This window comes from Podarcis liolepis (genome assembly GCF_965112155.1).
Source record: "Podarcis liolepis genome assembly, chromosome: 14".
Classification (NCBI taxonomy): domain Eukaryota; kingdom Metazoa; phylum Chordata; class Lepidosauria; order Squamata; family Lacertidae; genus Podarcis; species Podarcis liolepis.
In genome coordinates, this window is record NC_139569.1 from 28,717,299 (window position 1) to 28,731,473 (window position 14,175).

General features: G+C 46.1%; 1 long non-coding RNA gene across 1 annotated transcript; it reads right to left on the reverse strand.

Annotated features, from left to right (window-relative positions):
- Positions 1-224: 224 nt before the first annotated feature.
- On the reverse strand, positions 225-3,783 carry LOC310693336. Its single transcript, XR_014519098.1, has 2 exons — positions 2,240-3,783; positions 225-1,738 (listed from the first exon to the last, which is right to left on the reverse strand). It is a non-coding gene; the product is annotated as an uncharacterized lncRNA (long non-coding RNA).
- Positions 3,784-14,175: the final 10,392 nt, after the last annotated feature.

Here is a 14,175-nt window from a genome sequence, read left to right on the forward strand (position 1 = left end):
GAGCAGAGAAAATGATTTATAGGGTAAACTCGTAACGCTTTCAAGTCACATTCCTCCTGCCCACACAGCCCTGCTCTCCTTGCTGCAAGAGAGCCCGTTTCTCAGGGTGTACGATGAAATTTAAGATTACTTTTAATTACAGAGGGTGTGGGAGAATGTTTTCATGGGAGACAAATGCATCTTCTGCTTCTGAACTCTGTTGATTTAAGAGGCTCACAGCAAAACACAAATAAACCAATTTATTGGCATGGGGGCATAACACAGCAGACGGCCTCAGCGCTTCAGATTTACATATATTTTCTTTAGGAGTTTGGCCTCTGGGCTCATTATAATTGGGCACTGTGGAGTGCTTGTAGAAGAAAGGTTATTTTGACTTTTCTCCTTCGAAACCCCGGTTTATGGATCCAACGCTGCAAATGGGATGCAGGTGAGATGGCCAGCCTGCCATTCCCCATTCCACGAGCTGACAGAAGATCCAGGGCCCCTCCAGACATCCTCTTTACGGCCCATTCATGTTGATTTCTGCTCACGGTGCTCTTGAGGCAGTCAAACAAGACACCCCCCCCTTTCAATACTGTTTGCCCTTGCAAAAGTTTTGGGGTGGTTGCATAACTTCCTGCTGAAATCCTGTAACTTTCTGTACTGTGCATGTTCTGGTTTAGTTTTGTCTGGACAGCAGTAATGTGACAGAAGTGGGGCAGCATCACAGGACAATTAATAAAGCAGTATAAACCCACCAGTTTATTGCATCAAGACTGTTATGTACTGAAGTTCTCAACCTGGGCCAGCAGGGGGATACTGTAGATAGTTTTCACTCAGGTCCACATATGCAAATAAGGGATTGAAAGTGATGTTCAGTGATTGGATAGTTACTTGGAAAGTTGTTACTGTTGCGTTGTAGTGGAGCTCTATATAAGCAGGCTGGCTGAACCCTTCAGTTCAGTTCTGTTCTGGGTCTGTGAATAAACAAGAGCTGTTTGAAGAATCACTGTGTTGTCTGATATGTTCACCCACAACTTAACAAAAACTATGTTGAATAAACTAATGGAAGAGCCCTCCCTGTACACATCCTTCTTTGATAGTGGTAGAGCACCTTCTTTGCATGCAGAATGTCCCAGGTCCAATCCCCAGCATTTCCAGGTAAAGTTGGGAGAGACCCTAGTCTGACACCCAGGAGAGCTGCTGCCAGTCAGTATGGACAGTACTGACTAGCTAAGAATAAGGCCTAGCTAAGAATAAGGCAGCTTCCTATGTCCCACTTACAGAGCACTAGAAAAGAGGAAGCACATCACCAGGTACAGGTCTGTATAACATTTTCAAATGCTAATGTATGTGCAAATATAGATATATAGCTATATATCTGAAAGCAACATAAATAAGTAATACAAATAAGGACTATCATTGAGATAGAAATACCAAAAATACTTCAGCAGGGTGTGGAGGCAGACTTTAACCAGATGATGTGTCTGCTGCCCAGGTGGTCACTGTTCATTGCATGCAGCGCTGTTCCTGTTCTGCTGCAGTTCATCTCCCACCAAAAACTATGTCATCCGTCTCGCTGCTCACTCTGGCAAAATTACATTGTTTGTATAATTTACGTTCATTGGTTATATAAATTACTTTGCCATTACGCTATTCCTCCCATTTCATTTCATTGCACAGGAAATGCAGCACAAATGGGGACAAAACATAATCAATTACATATCATTTGCAAACTGAAAACAACAGCAGCGAATGCCTATTGCAGTGTTTCCCAACCGGTGTGCCGCGGCACACTACTGTGCCGTGAGACACCGGCTGGTGTGCCGTGGGAGGGAGACGGGCGAGTCGGGCGGCGAGAGGCGGCGGCGGCGGCGGCGAGGATCCGCGTCGAGCCGGGGGCGGCTCCGCGGTGGTGGTGCCGAGCGGCGGGGCAGCTCGCGCAAAAGGGAGGAGCGCGAGACAGCGGAGGAGGAGGAGGCCGGCATGTCCGGGCAGCAGCAGCAACAGCAGCAGCAGCAACTCCCGGCGACGGCTCCTCCTCCGCCCGCTATCGCCGCCGCCGCCTCAGCTGCCCTCGCTCTGCTGCCTCCTCCCACCCCGGCAAGGGGAAGGGAAAAAACGTTCATTTTTGTGCGTCCCCCCCCGCGTGACGCTGCGCGCTGACGTCACGGGGCGGGGCTTTAATGGTGGTGTGCCGCGAGATTTTTTTCCGGTAAGCAGGTGTGCCGTTGCCCAAAAACGTTTGGGAAACACTGGCCTATTGTATCCATTGCATTGATTTTCATCCAGACATGAGAGGAATAAGCGAGCATTGGCAATTGCTACTCCCATTTCCGTTTCCACAGGGAATTCTCTGACCTCTCCATCACTGATGACAACTTCAAACCCACATCCACCTCTCTGCTAGTCTCCCTTCTCAATGTTCATTGCCCTTGAAGTGGGCTTGGACCACACACTTTGGAGTACAGTGGTACCTCAGGTTACAGATGCTTCAGGTTACAGACGCATCAGGTTACAGACTCCACGAACCCAGAAATAGTACCTCGGGTTAAGAAATTTGCTTCAGGATGAGAACAAATCGTGCGGCAGTGGCGCGGTGCGGCAGCGGGAGGCCCTATTAGCTAAAGTGGTGCTTCAGGTTAAGAACAGTTTCAGGTTAAGAATAGACCTCCGGAACGAATTAAGGTCTTAACCCGAGGTACCACTGTATATGGAACAAATCCTCCTTGGTGTTCTTCCTGCTTGCCATCTCCAGAGTGACCCTGGGAGCCAATCCTCCAAGGCTGAATCCCCTCTTTTCACTCTGATTGGCTCCAATCAGAACAAAGGGCAAGAAGACTTCTTCTTAGCCTTCTGCTGATTGAGTGACTCTAGGATGCTGGACGACAAGAGACCCTGCTGGGACCCTGCTGCAGAAATAGTAATAGGTGTCTGCCCCCCACCCCCGTATCCTTGGGCCACAAAATATTGGGTACTGCACCACCCAGGTTTGGTGTTTGTTCCTTACAAATGGCATTCTGGTGTTCTCTTGAACAAACGCTCCATGCCATGGAAACATTGCTTCCCTTGTTCTTCTTAAGGCCAAGTTCATCTACAAGTCAGGGTGAAGGCGGCTTTGGCCATCGAAAGCCAAGACACTCTGACGATGCTCTGGATGACCCAAAGGACCTTCTCTTCCTTGCCAAACAACCTGCCAAGTCAACACCACATCTCTGTGAGAAAGCTGCCATTTCCCATGATATACGGGCAACGATTCTCTCTCTTACTGGCAAGATCACTGGAAAATTGCAAAACATTTTCACTTAAAAGAGGCGTTTCAGCCTGCTTCTTTACAGGAATGTGTGGGGGAAAGACCCAAAAAAACAGCTGGAAAGATTCCGTGGACCTTTTGTGTTCTTAATGCCATTTAAAAAAGGAAGATATATCTAAAGTATAAGGAGATAAGGAAGAGGCACAGTTATGTGATCTGCATAAGTAGGGAAAGTGGGAGCTTTCAGGACCTTAAATGGGGGCGGGAATCCCTGGCCACAGTCAAATGAGTGGGAGCTGCGCTAAAGCACTGACACTCAGGGATTGTTTATTGTTTCCCTTGCGCAATCAGCATGCATGACAGAATGATAAGGGAAGGACACAGATTCCCTGCCCCAGGGACCTTACAATCAAAATCTCAGCAGAAAGGAAGGCAAAGGGAAGAAAGGAAGAGGCAAGGGTATAAAGGGCAGGTCAATATGTACAAATCCAGCTTCAGCCAGCATGGCCCAGCAGTCAGGTACAACAGGGATTGCGGTACAGCAACATGTGATGGGGAACAGATTGGGTACTAGCCCATGACAAGTTGGTCATGTGCACACAACAATTTATTGATGGTGTGTGAGAAAGGTCGTGAGTGGCAGAAAGGCATGGCAAAGAGTGTGTGTGTAATAAGGAAGCTGCAGGAGGCGGCTCACATTACAAGTCTTGTACAGTTTTTATATAAGCTTAACTGTTGTGCATTCTCCCAAAGGATCATGGGAACTGTCATTTGGCAAAGGTATTGAGAATTTATCTGCCGACGATCCCTGGCTTCCCTCAGCTTTGGAGAACTACGACTCCCAGGGTGCCCAGGGGTGGCTATTAAAGCCTGTGAGCCAGTGTGGTGTAGTGGTTAAGAGCGGTGGACTTGTAATCTGATGAAACTGGTTCGCTTCCCCGCTCCTCCACATGCAGCTGCTGAGTGACCTTGGGCTAGTCACACTTCTCTGAAGTCTCTCAGCTCCACTCACCTCACAGAGTGTTTGTTGTGGGGGAGGAAGGGAAAGGAGAATGTTAACCGCTTTGAGACTCCTTTGGGTAGTGATAAAGCGGGATATCAAATCCAAACTCTTCTTCTCTTCTTAAGTAGTGCTATGCAGATATACCCATGAAAGTGTTACACAGAGAGAGACACAGACACACACACTGGATCTGTTGAGTGAAAGGTGCCAGCTGGCCACCCTCCAGATTCTTACAACGCAAAGCCCTTTAAATTGTGCTTGGCTGTGGTTTTTAGGAGGGTGCCTAGTCTTGAACAATCAGAGGATGGTGAAGGATCCACCATCCCTCTTGGCAGCCTTCCCCCTCTCCTCCAGCACTTATCACCCGTGTATGATTAATTGTGTTTTCTTTTTATGTCTGATTTGCATTTTTCCAACTTTGACTTCCTGCCCTGGTTGATCCCGCCCCGCCCAATGGTAGGTCTCTCACTGATCAGGTGTAAACCTTAAGAGTGTTAAGAAAAAGAAGTCTCTGCTTATAATAGCATGTTACTTCTGCTGGGGACGAGCTGGATGGATTATACATGATGACTAGGAATTTAGGCTTGAATCTAAGCTACAAACTGATTTCAGTTTTAATTCAGTGTCATTTTCATGGCTTCCCCTAAAGCATCCTGGATACTGTCATTAAAGAATGATAGAGAGCAATACATAGTAAAAATGCTTGACAGTGATAGCTACCGTATTTTTCCGTGTATAAGACACCCTCATGTATAAGATGCCCCCTATTTTTTTTTTAATCCAAAATTAAGAAAATGCACTATGCACTATCCATGTATAAGACAACCCCTTATTTTAAACTTCAAAAATTTAGGAAAAAATATAGTCTTATACACTGAAAAATAAAGTATATGGCTAGTGTGAGTTTTGGGGCTTTGTTCACAGACACAAATGGAGGACTCAGTGCATTCAACAACATCCAAGTGTTGGCAGAAATTGTTTTCTCCACCTCAGAAAGACTTGTTTGTAACTATCACAACAAACTGGGTGAAGTCATGCCAAAGTCACATTTCGGTTTGCCTTCTTGGTTCAAAATGGCAACTGGAATCCCAATGTCAATGAACACTGCTGTCCGCGATGTGGAAACTCTTGTGCCAAGTTTGAAACTGGAACAGTTCAGATCCGTCACACCAAAAATTGGACAACATCATGCTAAAGTCACGTTTCAGAGCACCATCTTGATTCAAAATGGCAGCCAGCATCCCAACATCAATGAAAACCGCCACCTCCCATTTCAGGAATCGCTGTGCCAAGTTTGGTGATGATATCCTGAGAGACATCCAAATGCAGAGCGAACAAACAGTTTCTCAAAATATACAGTCGATTTTGAGGGGTCAGCAAGAAGAAGACTGATGGCATTTCCCCGAGTCTTTACTTCCCATTTGCCTTATCTGCCGGGGGGAGAACCCCCTGTCTTCTGCATGTCCTCAACATGCTACCTTTCCTCTTTATGGTTATTTCCGCAGGTGTTTTGTGGCTCTCAACAGATCATTAGCGAAGTCTTCTCACTTGATAACGTCAAGAGCCAGCCAGATCAAAGCCACAGCTGATCTTGCAACCAGTAAACTTGACTTTCTCCACTGTAATTTCTCTAATGGCTCAGCAAGAAGCTCCGAGGGTTGATTGCTTTCCAGCCGTGGCGCCAGATTCTGAGCCCTCATTAACTTCTGCACCAAGGTTTGTGCAACCCAGGAGTTAATAATGACTCTGAATTAACATGGGCTTGGCATTGCTCCAGGTGAGATGTTGCGGTGTGATGGGCTGCACCCAGCCACACAATGGCTGCAGTGCATTTTTAAAGGAATCTTCTGGATGCCCTGCAAGCCCCACCCTAACCCCTTTGGCCATCCTGCAATTGCAGGGTGATTTGGAATTATCCCTAAGCAGGGCAACAGAATCTGCACCAGGTTTCCCCCTGGTGGCTTGGAAGGAGGCAAGAGATTCCTGTACGGAAATCCAAAGCGCATTTAAAAATAAATGCCGAAGCTTGTCTGAAGTTCCCCCATGCAAGTTTTTACACAGCTTTTCATTCTTGGAGCTGCTTTTGTATGCTGCTTTTTGGGCTGGAGGAAGGGGAGTTTGTGCTTTTATTCTAGGCTGTATCTGCATTTTATTGCTTATGCAAACCACTCAAAATATATGGCTGGATGAGGGTGTGTGTATATATAACTGTAATAAACAAATTTGACTCGTGGCATCACACCCTACAGGAGGAATGGGGAACCTCTGGCCTTCCAGAAAGGTTCTGAACTCCATCCCCCATCAGCCCCAGCAGGCATGGCCAATGGCAAAGGGTGATGGGATCTGCAGTCTTCCAGCTTCTGGAGGGCCAAAGATTACCTCAACCCCTGCCCTACAGAATATCACAGGGCGACGATCTGAAAATGGGTATTTTCTGCTATTACAGTGGTACCCTAGGTTAAGAACTTAATTCGTTCTGGAGGTCCATTCTTAACCCGAAACTGTTCTTAACCTGAGGTACTACTTTAGGTAATGGGGCCTCCTGCTGCCGCCGCGAGATTTCTGTTCTCATCCTGAAGCAAAGTTCTTAACCCGAGGTACTATTTCTGGGTTCGTGGAGTCTGTAACCTGAAGCGTCTGTAACCCAAGGCACCACTGTACAGTGGTACCTCGGGTCACATCCGCTTCAGGTTACATCCGCTTTAGGTTACAGACTCGGCTAACCCAGAACTATTACCTCGGGTTAAGAACTTTGCTTCAGGATGAGAACAGAAATCGTGCTCCAGCGGCACGACGGCAACAGTAGGCCCCATTAGCTAAAGTTGTGCTTCAGGTTAAGAACAGTTTCAGGTTAAGAACGGACGTCTGGAACGAATTTAGTACTTAACCCGAGGTACCACTGTACTCCTTATCTGCAGAAGAGGGTAGAGAGAGAAGCGCTGTGAACACTTCAGAATGGGATAAAAAGGTTTAACAACCTATATTCCTAACACTATACTGCTGTCTAACTTTTGTGAGTTTAATCTCTGCTACTGGGGCTCTCTCCCTGCAGGAGATTGTACAAAGCCTCATGTTTTGAATCCAGGAACACAGCTGTTTTCTTTTGTTGTTCACCCACACAACAGGGTCTGTAGGGGTTCACCTTTTATTCCCCCACAAATAGCAACTTCAGAGGAGAGATTTGCTCAGAAGCTGACCAGCCAAGAGGTGAAGAGGCATCATGCTAGCTTCCGGGCAGGTGAGTAGCTGTTGCTTCCTGAGATGGTGAGGGATGAGACCACATGGGAGGTCAGAGTGGTACAAACATGCCAACAGGAGCACCATGCTGGCTACACTGCTGAGTTTGCACTGCACCAACCTCCTCACCACATTGTCCCTCCCTTCTCCATCCCAGTAAGCAGCAGTGACCTGCCTGCTGAGAAGCGAGAGCAGCATACTGGGAAGTGTAGTTTGTTAAGGGTACTGAGAGTTGTTCTTCACAGAGCTACAATTCCCAGAGTGGTTTAGCAGTCATTTTTGCTGTTGTAGGGCAATGTAGCTATGCAAAGGGAACAGGAATGTCTTAACAACTCTACACCCTTAAACTACACTTCCTAGGAAGGCATGACTGTTCAAAGTGCTGTAATAGTGCTTTAAGTTTATGGTGCAGACAGGGCCCAAGGTATTGGCACCCATTATCGCACACCAACTTTCCTCATGACTTATTGACAACGGGTGCTCTCACCAGCCCTTTGCGGCCCTGCCAGGGTGGCGGTGGTGCCCGCTGCCTCTTTATGTGGGGCAAGGCTGACTCCGAGGGCAGTGCTCTGTTTCCTCAGCTGGAGAGAGCATTGTGTGGAAAATGTCACACAACCGCTCTCCTGCGCAACCGAGCAAGCGGCGGCTTCATTAAGATCCATGCGTAATGAGCACATCGTTCCCGTAGGACCTGCCCAACGTAGAAGAGGCTGCCAGGCAAAACCCTCCTTGAAGGAAACCAGACTTGACTGTAATTTAATGGAGTAGCAGCTTTGCATTCTTGGAGCGTTAAATAACCAGGAGAAATGATCATAAATTGATCAAGCCGGAGTGTGTAGATTTCCCCCTCCCCTTTTAAGCGCTTTATGGTGCCAGAGCTGCTTATAGAGTGAGCAGAACAAGATCTCCGGGAATGGTAGAATGCAGAGAAGCCCAGGAGTTTACATAATCCTAAATGTCAGATGGAAAATCAGTTAAAGGAGGAGGGACCCTCCGCCTCACGCACACACGCAAGCACACACACACACACACACACACACACACACACAGACTGCATTGAAGTGGGGATTCCATTTGGCCCAACTACCACTCCTTTTAAGGATTGTATGGGAGGCAATAGCCCTGGGGCAAGGTATCAAGGCTACAAATGCGAGCTGGAAAGGCCCCACTTCAAATTTCTTCTCAGGCCATAAACTCACTAGGCTTCAGATGGGGAACCTCAGCCCCAGGGGCCATTTATGACTCTCCATGCCTCTCATCCCTCTTCCCAGACACACCCACTTTTCACTGGCTGCCCCCTCACTAGCCCTGCTTTGTACCTCAAGTATTGCTTGCCTGGTTGGAGGACAGAGAGGGTGTGTTGTGTGTTTGTTTAAAAACCTCTGGCATGTGGGCTGGAATTGTTGGGATGTGATTAGATGCTCGGAGAGGATATGTTTATTAGATGTTATCTTTCCTCCCTCGGGTTTGGAAGTCCAGCAGAGTGCATCCCTTTGCAGCTTAAAAGGGAAGATAAGATAGGCTAGTTTCAGCCTTTTAGGAGTTTATCCAGGATGTTTTAAGACAGACTGACTGTATTTTCCTGGTATTCCCCACCCCCCTGTAAAATAATAACCAACAACCAGAATTATTAAAAGGTAAAAATAACATATACTCACTCACAATGCTTCTTGAAGAGTAACAGATACAGCAGCTGTGTTCAGACAGGCTTAAAACATTAATTCGGTTACAAAGACGTACTTAAGCCTGGCTTAAAAATGGAGTTTGGGCCTGGAGCTCAGACACATAGATGCTTCCACACTGCTAGCATGGTGCATAAGAGCAGAAAAAGGATGTGCTCAGGCAGGGAGAAGCATATATAGTGACAATCACTTCCTGTCAGGGCAACGAGGGGAGTGTTCTCATCGGGTTCTCTCTAGGAAGCTCACAGGAAAACTCTGTGAGCCTCAGCCCCTTAATGCACCTATCTGGCAAAACATGAATTGTTGGTTTGACTGCCTTTAAACATCCCACAGGAATGTGACCTACTGTACCAAGGCAAACAAAACTTCACTCTGTCCCCTTTTCTTCCAGCCCCACCCACAACTGGCATGTGGACCCCAGAAGGGAGGGAATGTGGCCCTTGAGCAGAAAATGGATCCCTGCCCCAACTTGGAATTTCAAGGGCCACTTGGGCAAATTGGTTAATCTTTCCTGTAGTTTAACCACCCTTCTGTTTGTTGACTTAAAAAAACCCTAGCATTATTATTATTATTTGTTACATTAATATACCACCCTTCATCATTAGATCTCAGGGCGGTTCACAGCAGAACATACAAAATAAAAAAGCAAATAATTAGAATAAAACAGCAAAGCAATAACCACCACCACCCTTCCCACTCACACATTTAAAAGGTTGTAGAATTTTAATCAGCCAAAGGCCTGGTTGGAGAGGAATGCTTTTGCCCGGCACCTAAAAATATATAATGAAGGCACCAGGTGAACCTCCCTGGAGAGAGCATTCCTCAAATGGGGAGCCACTGCAGAAAAGGCCCCTTCTTTTGTTGCTATCCTTATGTGAAGGGCCTCAAATGATGAATGCAGAGTTCAGGGCGGTTTGTATGGGAGAGGTGGTCCTTGAGGGAGGGAGATCAGAAGTTACCTGCCTTCCCTCCCTGCCCCATCTCTCCATCTGAAGTAAATGGCAAACAGTTTGTATCATGGTGTGTGTGTGTCAGAGGGTTGAGAGTGCATGTAGAAACGAGATCACCCTACAAAAGGTCACATTCACACTCATTGTTCTGTCCATTTTTTGCCTCTGCCCCCACCCTCCACTGGAAAGCAACCTGTCCAAAAGGAATGCAGTCCACAACCTGGGGGGGGGGGGAGAGATTCCTCACATCTGGCTTCCTGGAAGGTGAAGGAAGGAGCAGCTGCAGCAATCAGAGGACGAGCAGATGGCTGTTTATTGCCTCTATCTAGGTAGGTCTGCATATATATTTACAGGGAACTGTATTCAAATTTGAACATTTGCATGATTTGAAATGGTGCAGGCAGGTTTTCTTTGCACAAACTTTTGCATTTTCTTTCTGCACGGCGTACAGAATGAGCATACGGCCGTTGAATGTTGTCTGAATGCGCTTGGCATCCCACACGCCTGAATTTGCATGGTGTCCTCAGCAGTGCCAAAGCCTGAAGAATATGCCTCTTTCCCCCATTTCGAAACTTAATGGCCTGTGGACTGTGTTTTCTCCAAAGGAGAGCATCCATCGCAGCGCACTAAATCTCTGCCACACAACTGGAAAGCTGCCTTTTGCTCAAGCCTGGCTCTAGAATGGGAATTATTTAGGTCAAAGTCAAAGTGTATTTTAACTTGCTAACTCTATTTCTTCCTTAATTAGTGGCAAGAGCCATGCTGATCCAAAGCAATAAACTTCTCTCCCATGGTTTATCTATCCCAAATACATCTCCTTCCCATTTTTATGGGTGCTCTGTTGCACGTGTGAAGCTGAAGAGGGAGCGGAGTATTCCCTTCCGGCCATTAATGGAAGACACTAAATATCCTTTTCAGCCTGATTTCAACAGTTTTGCAGTCCATTTGCATGGTAAATTTTGCCAGCGTTAAGAACATTCTTGCTTCAAAGAGCTGGGACTGGAGAAAGATACAGTCTATATACTTCATTTGGTGGATGTAATGACACTTCTCCCCCATTTCCCCACAACTTTGAGAATGCTCAGAGGCATTTTGTGGTTTGCCTTCTGTGACTCAAGAGTGGTTCACACAACCCACTCCTTTTGTTTTGGGTCAGAATAATAGAATTGTAGCATTGGAAGGGACCCCAAGGGTCATCTAGTCCAACGCCCTGCAATGCAGGAATCTCAGCTAAAGCATCCACGACAGAGGGCCATCCAACCTCTGCTTAAAAACCTCCAAAGAAGGAGAGTCCATAACCTCCCGAATGAGTCCGTTCCACTGTCAAACAGTTCTTGCAGTCAGAAAGTTCTTCATGAGGCTTAGTCAGAATCTCCTTTCTTTGTAACTTGAAGCCTTCTATTGTTTTAAAAGGTTGGATCATTCTCCCTGCAACTTTGCACCCTCCAGATCTTTTGGACTACAAATCCCATCAGTACTAGCCAGCAAGTACAGGTCATCACATTTGCACATCAGCTTGTGTGCGTGTGTGTTATGTACTGAGCTGAATCCTAGAATAGGATCCAGAATGCGGCAGTCTGATTGGTCCGCAGGAGCCACCCAATCCAGCTGCAGATGGAAGTGAATCAGTAACCTGACTGGCCTGCAGGAGCAGCCAATCAGGCTTCTGGAGGAAGTGAATCCGCAACCTGATTGGCCTACAGGAGCAGCCTGGAATTAGCCAATCACGCGGGGCCCATTGTGTAAATAATGTATATATAACTAGAAGTTTTGGGGAAAGTTTCATTCATTGCTACTACGAGCTGAATAAAGAGCATAAAATTCACACTCGACTCCGAGTATATTTCAGTGTGTTTTAAGTCCTCACATTCTGTCTGATTTACCATTTGGCCTTTAAGCTTCTGCCTTTCCTGATCAAGTCCCTCCTTTTTTGCAAGCAGTTTCCCCTGATATAATGCAGTTCATATGTTATTTTCACTAGCACATGGTATTTTGGCTTTGTCCTAATATATACATTTTTGCACACATCTCAAAATTCAGAGAAACGCAAATTTTGAAGGGCAGCTTTCTTTCAATTTTGTACATATTGTTCTCAGCATTGTAAAATGAGGCAGTTTGTGAATTGAACTAAATTGCCTCCCCATCAGTGCACAAGAATCTACCCCATGAAGTATAAGAACTGGTCTGCCTGAAGGAAATCAAGGGAAAAAGCACTGCTGTGAAGTTGTTGGGAGATGGGGAAAGCAGGTCACTGATCTCCCTGAATTAAACAGTTGATTATCCACAACGAGAACCAGTGTGGTGTAAGTGGTTAGAGTCATAGCTGTCAACGTTTCACCTTTTTTTAAGGGAAATTCCCTTATTCCAAATAGGATTCCTCGCAAGAAAAGGGAAAAGTTGACAGCTATGGTTAAAGTGTCAGACTAGGACCTGCAAGACCTGCCTTCAAATCCCTCCTTGACCATGAAGTTGCTGGGTAACCTTGAGCCAATCGCTGCCTCACAGCCTAATCTACCTCACAGGGTTGTTTTGGGGATTAAGTGAGGAGGGAGAGAACCCTGTAGGCCACCTTAAGCTCCTTGGAGGAACGGTGGGATAGAAATGCAGTGAAATGAACCAGAGGACTCATCTCTATGTGGCAGTCAGATAGAGCTATGAGCAGATATCAAAAGAGATTTCTCTTTTTCCTATGAAGAAGAGTGGGGGTGGCTGGGGGAGGTAAAACTTTAAAATGTGAAGCCAGAACTTGACCTCAGAAGGCAACACGGTAAGGAAACATCACATTATGTGGAAAGAAAACGTCCCCTCTGCTGACGTTAAGGCCACTCAGTATTTATCACCAAGTTGCCGTGTCATAGCAACTTGCAAAAGACAACACATCATGCAGGGTGACTTTTTCCTCCTTTGAAATAATTAATGAGCGGAGAGCTGTCATCTTGGTGTCCTGATTCAAGGAGAAGACAAGTCATAATTCAGAAGGAGGGCAAACTGGATATATACAGTTCCCTTCACTCACTGCTGACATCCATAAATGACAGCATTAATTGCCCATCAAACATACAGAAGATCTTACTGTATGCATTTTGGACAGCCCTCAGCTGTCAGAAATTGACACCTGCCAGGATTGGTTCCCTGAACTCCATGCTTATTTTTTTTCCTGAGGTGACAGGAGTCCGTGAAATTGACTAAGCCGGGCTGATGGTTATACACGAGAATGGAATGCTCTGAACAGAGGATGGTGTGCGATAGGTAACAGGTTGCAATTGCCACATAACTTTGGAACTCCCTTCCTGAAGAGGTTAAGCTGGCCTGCTGGCCTTATGCCGGCAGGTGATGACATTTCTATTCCAACAGGCCTTTGGGAACTGATAGTTTTTGTGAAAATGGCTGGTGCTGTGATGCTTTAATTGCTATTGTCTGTGTTTTAAATGGACCTTCTAAATATTTTAATTCTATTACTGTTTAATTACATTTTAATCATGGTTTTTTCTATGCTTTTAGCTCATTCTATTTTATCTGTGTAAGCCACCTTGAGTCCTGGACTGGGGACAGGGCAGCATATAAATATAAATATAAGCTTTGGGTGGTCAACCAGATAAAGTGAGAATTGGTAAAAGGTATAGCTTAAAATTAATAATAATAATAATAATAACAACAACAACAACAACAACAACAACAATAATAATAATAATAATAATAATATAATTTATTATACCCCACCCATCTGGCTGGGTTTCCCCAGCAGCCACTCTGGACGGCTTCTAACAGAACACTAAAATACAATAACCTACTAAACATTAAAAGCTTCCCTAAACAGGGCTGCCTTCAGATGTTCTAAAAGTTTGGTAGTTATTTTTCTCTTTGACATCTGGTGGGAGGGTGTTCCACAGGGCGGGTGCCACTACCGAGAAGGCCCTCTGCCTGGTTCCCTGTAACTTGGCTTCTCATAGCGAGGGAACTGCCAGAAGGCCCTCGGCGCTGGACCTCAGTGTCCAGGCAGAACGATGGAGGTGGAGACGCTCCTTCAAGTATACTGGACCGAGGCCATTTAACGTAAGCCCTGCTGTTTGT